Below are 11,139 nucleotides of genomic sequence, written 5' to 3'. Positions count from 1 at the left end.
TTGTGGTAAATATTAGCCTAAAGGTCTGTTATTGTGGTAAATATTAGCCTAAAGGTCTGTTATTGTGGTAAATATTAGCCTAAAGGTCTGTTATTGTGGTAAATATTAGCCTAAAGGTCTGTTATTGTGGTAAATATTAGTCTAAAGGTCTGTTATTGTGGTAAATATTAGCCTAAAGGTCTGTTATTGTGGTAAATATTAGCCTAAAGGTCTGTTATTGTGGTAAATATTATCCTAAAGGTCTGTCCTAGTGTCCACAGTTAAACGCCTGGAGGCGTTATAGTTTAATCAGATTAATCTCCTGAGAGCTCCATCAGTACTTTGCGTAACGAAGCATTGATGCTTCTACATTTGGATGGCTTAAGAGTGAATTTTTTTTCAATAACCCTTTAACCTTTTTACCCTGTTAAGGGATATCCGTGTATTTTGGAGTGCATTATATGAAATAACTTTAGGTGTGATTGTGATCTTGCCGCCAAAATTAAGTCAGGAAGTGTGTTTTTGCATGAATTTTAAAATTTATGAGTTTCAACCATATTTATTGAATTTTGACTGTGTAGTCAAAAAAAGTTACGTTCAGTTTGTTAACTACAAAGTTTGTACCATAGACTTCCATTATTAACACATTTTGACCGCCCATGTAAAACAACGTGAAAAAAATATTTGCCCTGTAATTTCCCATTTCTCTGTAGCAAACTTCTTGAAGTTTTGTAAAAATTAAGTCAATTACAAAATTGCCCCATTTTCACATCTCCCCACCTACCCAAATAAAAAGTAATGACTTCTGGTGGCCATATAAGTAATTGGCATGGCTGCAGACCAGTTAAAAAAAACTTTTTTTACAACTAAATGGTTTTGACGTGTTGTTAGTGATAAGATCTTTCAGTCAGAATGGTTGAAATGAAAAAAAATATTCCAGGTGTGTGTCAGAGTGTAATCTACTCACAGACAATGAAATCCTAATGGGAAAATATGCAAATGTGTAAACTCATAAAAAGCCATAAAACTAGTATTTCTTATTCCTTTGCCATGGCAGGATAAAATCAAGATTTTCATCAGGTTATGCATTCATTTTTAGGTTAGGCCTCAAATTGTATGTTTTTTACTTTTAATCCTCATTTTTTCTACTTTGTGACAGAGCCATGGCTGTTCCTCAGTGAGAAACTATATGATATATAAAAAATTGGCTAAATATGAGTAAAAAACATACAATTTGAGGCCTAACCTTCAAAATGAATGTAAAACCTGATCAAAAATGTGTTAATAATGGAAGTCTATGGTACAAACTTTGTAGTTAACAAACTGAACGTAACTTTTTTTTGACTACACAGTCAAACGGACATTAAGCAAAAAGTAATAATGCACCAAAATCAATACTCTCATGTATTATCATGATAGTTAAGCCGGTGATTCTGATATCAAAGTCAAAAAAATAAAAAAATAAAAATAAAATTGAAAATTGAAAATTGACTTATATGTTTGTTTGTTTTTTTCCCGAAAAAGCAGTTGGTGGTATATGATTAAAAAATGGCATCTGAAGGGTTAATTTTTAATGTGATTCATTAAATCATGATACAAACCAATCATGAACCCCTTCATGAAGAAACGAAAAAAGTTTGGAAAAATTTTGATCTTTCATAAAGTTATTCCATTTTAAAGGTCAAACTACAAACTTTGTAGTTAACAAACCGAGAGCAACCTTTTTTTAACAGGGCATAAGGGTTAATATTACTGTCAAAACTCTGACATGACTGAGATTTATATCTCTAGAGCCACATGTGGCTCTTTATGTCTAAATTTGAAATATTATTCCCCAGCAAAACCATTAAGAAGGGAAACTTTGACCTCAGAATTATCCATTGCAATTTGTGTCCCACACTTATACAGCAGGCTTTAATTGTCAGATTTAATTGTCAACCTTTATTCTTTGTCTGTATATTTTCATTGCCCTTATTTGCAATTTTTTTTTGCCCATTTTTTCCCTTTTTTGCCACTTTTGCCCATTTAAAGTGCCTCTTGCCATTACATGTCATTTTCCCATTTCCCCCAACCTATTTGCTGCTTTTTAGTTGTTTTCACTCATTTTCCCCCACCTTTATGCTGTGTTTAGAGGCCACATCATTCTGCTTATTTCTATTTAAACTAATTTTCATGTGCATGTGCTTTTAAAGTGTGAGCTATTTTCATAAGTCTGGTAATGATCATAACACTGAAGTCATTGTTAGCAGGGCATTTATTGCTCTTTTTCAGTATCAGAGCAACCAGAGAATAAACTGTCAAATGCATTTTTACCAGCCGTTATCTTTTTTTATTTAGTTTTTTTGGGTGTGAATGTTTAATTTAATTGAAATATATCAGTTAATCAGCCTGTTTAATGTGACATTGACTCATGAACATTGTGAACATGTTCCCATGTTGGCATGGGAATGAATGGCTGACTGAATTTATGGGAAAGTTGCAGCTTGAGTAAAAATGCAATCTGCTAGAGGGGCTAATACCCACCCACACATTCCACCTCACAGAGCAATCTCAGATGTATTTCCACTCACATTTGCATGCTCTAAACCAGTGATACTCAACGTGTGGCTCTTTTATGTCTTAATTTGAAACATTATTCCCCCAGAAAACTTTGACCTCAAAAATTAATCACATAAATGAGTTTGTTTCCCAGACTCCTACAGTAAGCTTTGTCAAACTTAATTGTCCCATTTTTGCCCTTTTTCACAATTTTTTTTGCCACCTTTCACCTAGTAAAAGATACCTTTGCCATAAAATACTGCTTTTTTTCCTAATTTTTTCCCATTTTTGCCACTTTTTGCCCATTTAAGCTGCCTTTTGCCATTTAGTGCCCCTTTTTTCCTATTTTGTTTGCCCCTTTTTGTTACTTCTTTTTTTTTACCCTCTTTTCCCCAGTTTCACCACTTTTTGCCCATTAAAGCTACCTTTTGCAATTAAATACCACTTTTTTCCTCTTTTTTGCCCTATTTTGCTACCCTTCACTGCTTTTTGCCCATTTTTGTCACTTTTCTCTATTTTTTTGCCACATTTTTGCCACTTTTACTCATTTAAGCTACCTTTTGCAATTAAATACCACTTGCTTTCTCTTTTTTGCCCTATTTTGCAACTTCTTTTAGCCACTTCTATCCCAGTTTTGCCCTTTTTCACAATTTTTTGCCCATTTAGGCTACCTTTTGCTATTAAATACCACTTGTTTCTTATGTTGCCCAATTTTGCCGCTCTTGACTGCTTTTTGCCCATTTTTGTCACTTCTCTTTATTTTTTTTTCTGCCATGTTTTTCCAATATTGGACCATTTTTGCCGCATTTAACCCACTTTTATTGCTATTTCAAGCTGTTTTCATCACTTAGATTGTGGCTCTTGCAAAGGCATTTTTCAGCTGTTTGGCTCTTTGGTTGAGCAGGGTTGAGTAACACTTTACTGCATTGTGAGAAGATGCTCGTATACTAATTTCAATTTCTATAATGTTCAAGACTTTTTATGAGTAATTGATTTAAGAGGAAGTTGTCATATATGTAGAGAAAGACATACTGAGGGGAGTTTTAGCTGCTTTTTATCTAAGATGCCCTCTCTGAATGGGCAGCAGTTGCTGTGCTGTTTTTCTAAAGCCAATCGTTGTGGCCACAGGAGGAAACCTGAGGACAGCATTCCTCACTGAATTAGATTTTTCTTTTTGGTCCCAGTGTAGGCATGTTAGATATCAGATCTGTGAAACCACCTTTCTTAAAAGTTTGTTTTTTTCTTCTGTTTTTAACTTTTAAAGCACACTTGTTATGTCTTTCTTTATTTTTAGATAAATAAAAATAAATGTTTGTTTCTCACTGTATATGGAATTCACTGAGCCTCCTCTTCTGCCCTCACGGGTCAGATCTTGTTCTGCTATATTTTTGTTTGCCTCTCTCTGGACCAAGGGAGGATGTAGACAGCCAATGATTTCCTCTAATTCAAGCTGATGCATTAACCAGATGTAAAGGTCAGAACAGGACAGTAAGGGACTGAGTCAAAGACGGTGTCCCTCATTAGCCTTGAAATAGGTTTGGATCTCTGGCAGTGACGTTCAGAAAAACTCTGGAAATGTTGCTCCTTGGCCTTTTATATGTACCCAGCATGTGTCCTTCTTTTTTTCATGGAATTGTCTTTTTAGTGGACCTATTTATTACTTGAATGTCTTTCATCTTACCTGATACAACACTGTTTCATGCATGAATATCTCACATTCATCAGGGAACCTTCCATATGAAGCGTTTGGGAAGGGCAGGACTTTTCAATAACTTCCTGTGAGATGATTGGACGAGCGTTCTGTCCATGGCATTCACACCCCTGGCAGTCTTTGCTATCAGCTTCCTGATGACAAATATGAAATCTGATCAGTCAGTCTGTTTCACGACTGAAATATCCTGCCTTGTCTCTTTTCTACTATACTTAAATATTGTTTTGAAAAAAGAAAAATATTGGTCAAATTTCCTCTCCGGTATGCACATTTGCACTAATTAATGTAAATTATGTTAAAAAATGTACGTACCACATGTAACTTTTCCATATTAATGTATTTTGTTATAATTTTGTGTCTTTTGGGCATTTTTGCATCCTTTGCACACCTTGCAACTGTACCGTGATTGCACATGGACTTGTTTATAGTAAAAATACCTATCAGGAGCTCTACGTATTTAAATCTTATTTTTTTAGTATTTGATGTAGAATTCCTGCACATTGAAAGCAAAGCTAACCAGAGTCAAAGTCCTTGTTGTGTAAGCGTGCTTGGCCATTAAGCTGATTCTGATGATCATTGATTAAAAGCACACCACTATATCTCACCTAATTTCCTTGAGTGAACCTCTCTGATGGAGGCTGCCTGCTCCACTTTGAGCCAATCACATGTCAGTCTTTGCCTGTCACCACAGTAAGCTGTTTTCAATCAAAGGAAGACGAGGTTAGCTACAATGGCTCAGTAATTCAGTATTCCTTTTGCCACTCCACAAAGGTCAGGGGGACAGAAGTAAATCTTCTGTCCCCTGCTAAACCATTCAAGGAGATGGAAAGTCTGTGACTAGTCACCTATTAACAGATTATAAAGGCTTTAGATCAGATATGGAATATGTTCTGCCCCCACAGTAGTGTTAATGGTATTTTTCCATGTTTACAATGTAATTACGCCATTTTGTGGTAGTCAAGAGCATTCTTTTCTGCTCTCACATGTTTTTACCTGCACTTCCTGTCTAAACCGGAAGTAACATTATTTCAGTGATTCTGCGGTCCGTGAGCACTCAGTTGAGCTTGGATTCTTTCCTTTCTGCATGCTAAAGCAATGTCTGTAAGTATAAACAGCGTTTACAATGTTTATGTTGCCTTCCTGCTGTGTTTGGAAGTTTCTTCGAAGTTTATGTGATGTTAATTGAAACAGCTTTGGCTAGCAGATATGCAAATGTTAACATGCTAATAAGCTAGCACTACCCAGCTAATAGGCTAATCCTGTATACATTTATGTTTAGATATACCTTGTTTTATTTTTTGTAAAGGGTTTAATGGAACTGTTTGTATTTTTTGCAGTTTCACAGTCAAGAATGAAACATAGATTGAAGTAAACGTCATGAAAGTCATCACTATATAAAAAGGCACATTAAATCAGATCAAACTTTTCCTGTTTTTGGTCAATTAGACACTAAGATTACTATGCCTTTAAACAATTTGGGAAAGCCCAGATGATGATGTCATATCTTTGGAAGCCTCTGATAGGTTTATTGACAACATTTGAGTTAATTAGAGGCACACCTGTGGATGTATTTTAAGGCACACCTGAAACACACTGCTTCTTTGTGTAACATCATGGGAAAATCAAAAGAAATCAGCCAAGATATCAGGAGAAGAATTGTGGACTTGCACAAGTCTGGTTCATCCTTGGGTGCAATTTCCAGATGCCTGAAGGTGCCACGTTCATCTGTTCAAACAATTATACGCAAGTATAAACACCATGGGAATGTCCAGCCATCATACCGCTCAGGAAGGAGACGGGTTCTGTGTCCCAGAGATGAACGTGCTTTGGTCCGAAAAGTGCATCTCAACCCAAGAACAAAAGCAAAAGACCTTGTGAAGATGCTGGCTGAAGCTGGTAAGAGTGTGTCATTATCAACAGTCAAACGAGTCCTGTACCCACATGGGCTGAAAGGCCACTCTCCCAGGAAGAAGCCATTACTCCAAAAGAATCATAAAAAAGCCAGATTACAGTTTGCAAATGCACACAGGGACAAAGACCTTAATTTTTGGAGACATGTTCTGTGGTCTGACGAAACTAAAATTGAACTTTTTGGCCATAATGACCATCGTTACATTTGGAGAAAAAAGGGGGAAGCTTGCAAGCCTGAGAACACCATCCCAACTGTGAAACATGGGGGTGGCAGCATCATGTTGTGGGGTTGTTTTGCTGCAGGAGGGACTGGTGCACTTCACAAAATAGATGGCATCATGAGGAAAGAACATTATGTGGAAATACTGAAGCAACATCTCAAGACATCAGCCAGGAAGTTAAAGCTTGGGCGCAAATGGGTTTTCCAAATGGACAATGACCCTAAGCATACTGCCAAACTGGTTACAAAGTGGCTTAAGGATAACAAAGTCAGTGTTTTGGAGTGGCCATCACAAAGCCCTGATCTCAATCCCATTGAAAATTTATGGGCAGAGCTGAAAAGGCATATGTGAGCAAGGCGGCCTACAAACTTGGCTCAGTTACACCAGTTCAGCCAGGAGGAATGGGCCAAAATTCCTGCAAACTATTGTGAGAAGCTTGTGGAAGCATATCCAAAACATTTGACCCAAGTCATACAGTTTAAAGGCAATGCTACCAAATACTAATGAAATGTATGTAAACTTCTGACTCTCAAGAAAATGATAAAAAATTGTCTAAAAAATGATCTCTCTCATTATTCTGGCGTTTAGCAAATATTTTTTGCTGTTTTTGCCTGTTTTTGGACCTTTTTTCTCTCTCATTTTTGCCCATTTAAGTTACTTTTACACTCAGTTTTTGCTGCTTTTTGACCAATTTGTTCACATTTTTGCCCATTTAAGTTACTTTTACACTAACTTTTTGGTGTTTTTGACCTTTTTCTCACATTTTGCCCATTTAAGCCACTTTTACACTTATTTTCTGCCATGTTTTTCCTGCTTTTGACCATTTTTCTCACATTTTTGTGAGCTTTCAACGATCATACAACTATTTTTTTTATTAATTTTCATGCTTGCCACCCCAGGGTACATAGCCTTTTTTTGAACAGAACAATAACATAACATAACATAACATAACATAACATAACATAACGTAAAACAACATAACATAAAGTAACATAACATAACATAACGTAACGTAACGTTGCAGTCTCATACCACCCCAACAAGACTCACCCTGTACACCTGTACATATCACACACATACACACAAACACCTAACATTGGTCCCTGTCCTGTGTTCTCTGCTGATCCCCCCCTTTACCCCATAGTTGTAAAATTGAACGTTTCAATAATTCGTATTTCATAATGCTTCATGAATCTGTTTCCATACATCATTAAATTGTTTCACCTTATTGTTATCTTCAGCTAGTGTCTTTTCTATTGTCAAGTAATATCCCATCAATCCTTTCCAAGCATATAGAGAAGGAGCCTCTGTTTTTTTCCAGTGTTTTAAGATTAACTTCTTATAAACTAAGGCAGAAAACAGAATCTGCCATCCCAATGGATGGTGGATTGCCTCAGCATTGTGGAAGATGCAGAGTGCAGCTGAGAAGTGAATTTGTTTTTTACATATAACAGACATCCAGTCTTGAATCTCATTCCACACTCATCACTTTAACACATGACCAGAATGAGTGGCTAAGGGAGTCAGGAGATCCACACTTCACACACTGATCAGAGGAGTTTGGATAGTAATTATGAATTTTATCTCTTGTTTAGTATATTCTTGTCACGAGTTTGTATTGTATTAAACATAGGTTTTCATTTCCAGTAATGCTATTGGTGAGATATACACATTTATTCCAGTTTGTGCTAGCATCATTAAATTGAAGGTCTTCGTTCCATTTGTCATACAGCTTTTCCATTGAGTACAGTTTAGATTGTTCCTTCAGCAGCATGCTGTATACAGTTCTGATTAGTTGTTTCTTTTTACCGCCTTTTACCAAAAACTCCTCAAAGGGTCCTGGGACTAGATCATATTTTAACTCAAAGTTTTCTGTAATCCAGTTCTTAAGCAGTAGATATCTAAAAAACTCCTTGTTTTCCAAGGCAAATTTGGTCTGGAGCTCTACAAATGAAAGAACATCGTTATTTTCAAATATGTCTGAGAGGTACGGAATACCTTTTTTCCTCCAACTGTCCCAGTTCAGTTCCCTATTTTGGAGTTTTATTGACGGATTATTCCAGATCTTTGTTTTCTTGGGTATACTAAGTTCCACTGCTAGTATATTTTTAATTTTCTGCCATGATTTTAAGGTGCTATTTATAACAAAGTTGGGCACTTTTATTTTATGTTTTATAAATAGAGAAGTAAGTAAGTTATAAGGTTTTAGTTGGTCATTTTCTATGCCTATCCAAGGGTCTTCATTGGCATCATTAATTATTCGATCAATGTAAAATGTCTGAGGCATAGTAATACAATTCTAAATTTGGGAATTGAAGACCTCCTTCTGTTCTCTTGTTTTGGAGAAGATTCCTGCTCAATCGATTTGCTTTATTTGACCAGAAAAGGAGGAAAGTAAAGTATTGATTCACGTGAAAAACTGTTTTGGAGGAATAAGAGGTAATGTTTGAAAAATGGAAAGGAATTTGGGTTACCATATCATTTTAATTAAGTTTATTCTTCCAATTAAGTTAATAGGGAAATCTGTCCACCTATCAAGAGAACATTTTAATTCACTGATCAAAGACTTGAAATTGTCTTCATATAGCGTTGTTCTATCAGAACTTATAATGCATCCTAAATACTTTATTTTTTTTCCATTGAAAATGCTCAAAATCTTTTGAGATACTACACTGTTCTTTGTTAATTTGCATTAGTTCTGTTTTTTTAATGTTTATCTTATAGCCTGATATTTTAGAGCAGTCCTCAGTAGGTTCTTTTACTTTTGGGAGAGATGTCTTTAGATTAGTTAAATATAAGATTAAATCATCCGCGAATAGACTCAGTTTACATTCTCCTTTACTTACCTTTACACCTGTAATTTCTTGTGTCTGTCTAATTTTCTGGGCTAAAGGTTCGATTGCCAAAGCAAATAATGAAGGGGATAAAGGGCAACCCTGTCTTGTGCCTCGTTGTAGACCAAATATCTTTGAAAGAGTCTCATTAACATAAACCTGGGCAGTAGGTGATTTATATATTGTCTTTATCATTGCTGTTATTTCTTCTGGGAATCCATACATTTCTAATACTTTAACAGGTAAGCCCACTCTAAACGGTCAAAGGCTTTCTCTGCATCGACCGCCATCAGTGTCAGATCTAGTTTTTGCTTCTTAGCATACTGGATTAATGATACACAGGTTCTAATGTTAGTTTTAGGCTTCTATTTTGTATAAAGCCAGTCTGATTATAATGAATTAAACCTGGAAGTATTTTAGCTATTCGATTATTTAAGATTTTAGTAATAATTTTATTGTCACTATTAATCAAACTTATGGGCCAATAATCAGATGGCTGACTGCCTTCATGTCCTGGTTTTGGTATCACAGTAATTATTGCTCGATACATTGTTTTTGGAAGGATATGATGCTTCCATGCATTATTAATAACATCAAGAAATAAAGAACTAATCTGAGTCCAAAAAACAGAATAAAACTCAACTGGTAATCCATCATTACCTGGTGCCTTCTTTAAGGAAAAACTGTCGATTGCTTTTTTAACTTCTGATACTGTTACGACTTTTTTTTAGCTCCTCTTTTTGTTCCTTAGTTAGAACTTCCAAGTTGACTGATTTTAAGAAGGGTTCAGAATCAATATGTGTCTTATCAGATTTGTATAAGTTCCTATAATATGTCTCAAATCTTTCATTTATTATTTTATTATCTGTTATTGTTTTATTTGAGGGTTTGTCCTTTAGAGCTACCATATTTCTTTTTACTATTTTTTTGACCAAATTGCTCAGTTGTTTCCGTCTTATTAGCAGATACATATGACAGTTTATTTGTGTTCTGTTTAATATCCTGAACTTTTTTTTAGTAACAGACTGTCATATTCTGGCTGTAGTTTTTGCAATTCCTCTAGATCACTGATGCAGTTAGTCTTTTTATGAACATTCTGGAGAAATACCATGGATTTTCCCACTTGGTCAATCTCTCTGTCTAATTCTTTTTTCTTTTTTACTGAGAAGGATATCATTACTCCTCTAATATAGGCTTTAAAGGCATCCCACATAATGTCCATCTGAGGTCTGTCTTCAATTGTAGTGTTTTCAATATTTGTATTCATGAATGTCTCAATATGATTTTTGATGTAATTCTGAAATTCTATATCAGTTAAATGTTTTCGGTTCATTCTCCAAATTTTCTGAGCATATCTATTTATTAATGGTACCATTAGACATGTCACTGCAGCATGATCTGAAATGACTATATCATGAATTTTAGTTCACACTTCCTAATCCTCTAGTAGATATTTAAATGTAATCTATTCAGCTGTATGATTTTTGAGCATGGGAATAAAAGGTTTACTCTCGGGATGTATTACCCTCCACACATCCTGCAATTCGTTTGTTGCCAGAAATTCTACTAGACGTGCCGGTGGTAGTACGTTTCTTTTATTATGTGAACTGTCCTTTATACTAAAGATATTATTCAAATCACCTCCTAATATAATGATTCCTGTAGGAGACGTATCAAGTTTCTTCTGTATATGTAGTTCCAAAAATAAAACATTTTATGACTAAGCATCTACCCTCTGGGTCTGCATATTGTGAATTTAATTTAAAGGGGATGTTCTTATTAATTTGTGTCCCAACTCGTCTACTACAGGATGTGAAAGTGGACTCAAAAACTTCTCCAACCCATTGTCTCTTAAGGTATTGTATTTCACCAGGTTTAAAATGAAGCTCTTGCAGAAAGACGATATCTGATGAGAACTTTTTTAGATGACCCAGAACCTTTTGTT

Source organism: Cheilinus undulatus, linkage group 14, assembly GCF_018320785.1.
Source record: "Cheilinus undulatus linkage group 14, ASM1832078v1, whole genome shotgun sequence".
Classification (NCBI taxonomy): domain Eukaryota; kingdom Metazoa; phylum Chordata; class Actinopteri; order Labriformes; family Labridae; genus Cheilinus; species Cheilinus undulatus.
The sequence above is the reverse complement of the archived record's forward strand: the minus strand, read 5'-3'. Positions refer to the sequence as shown.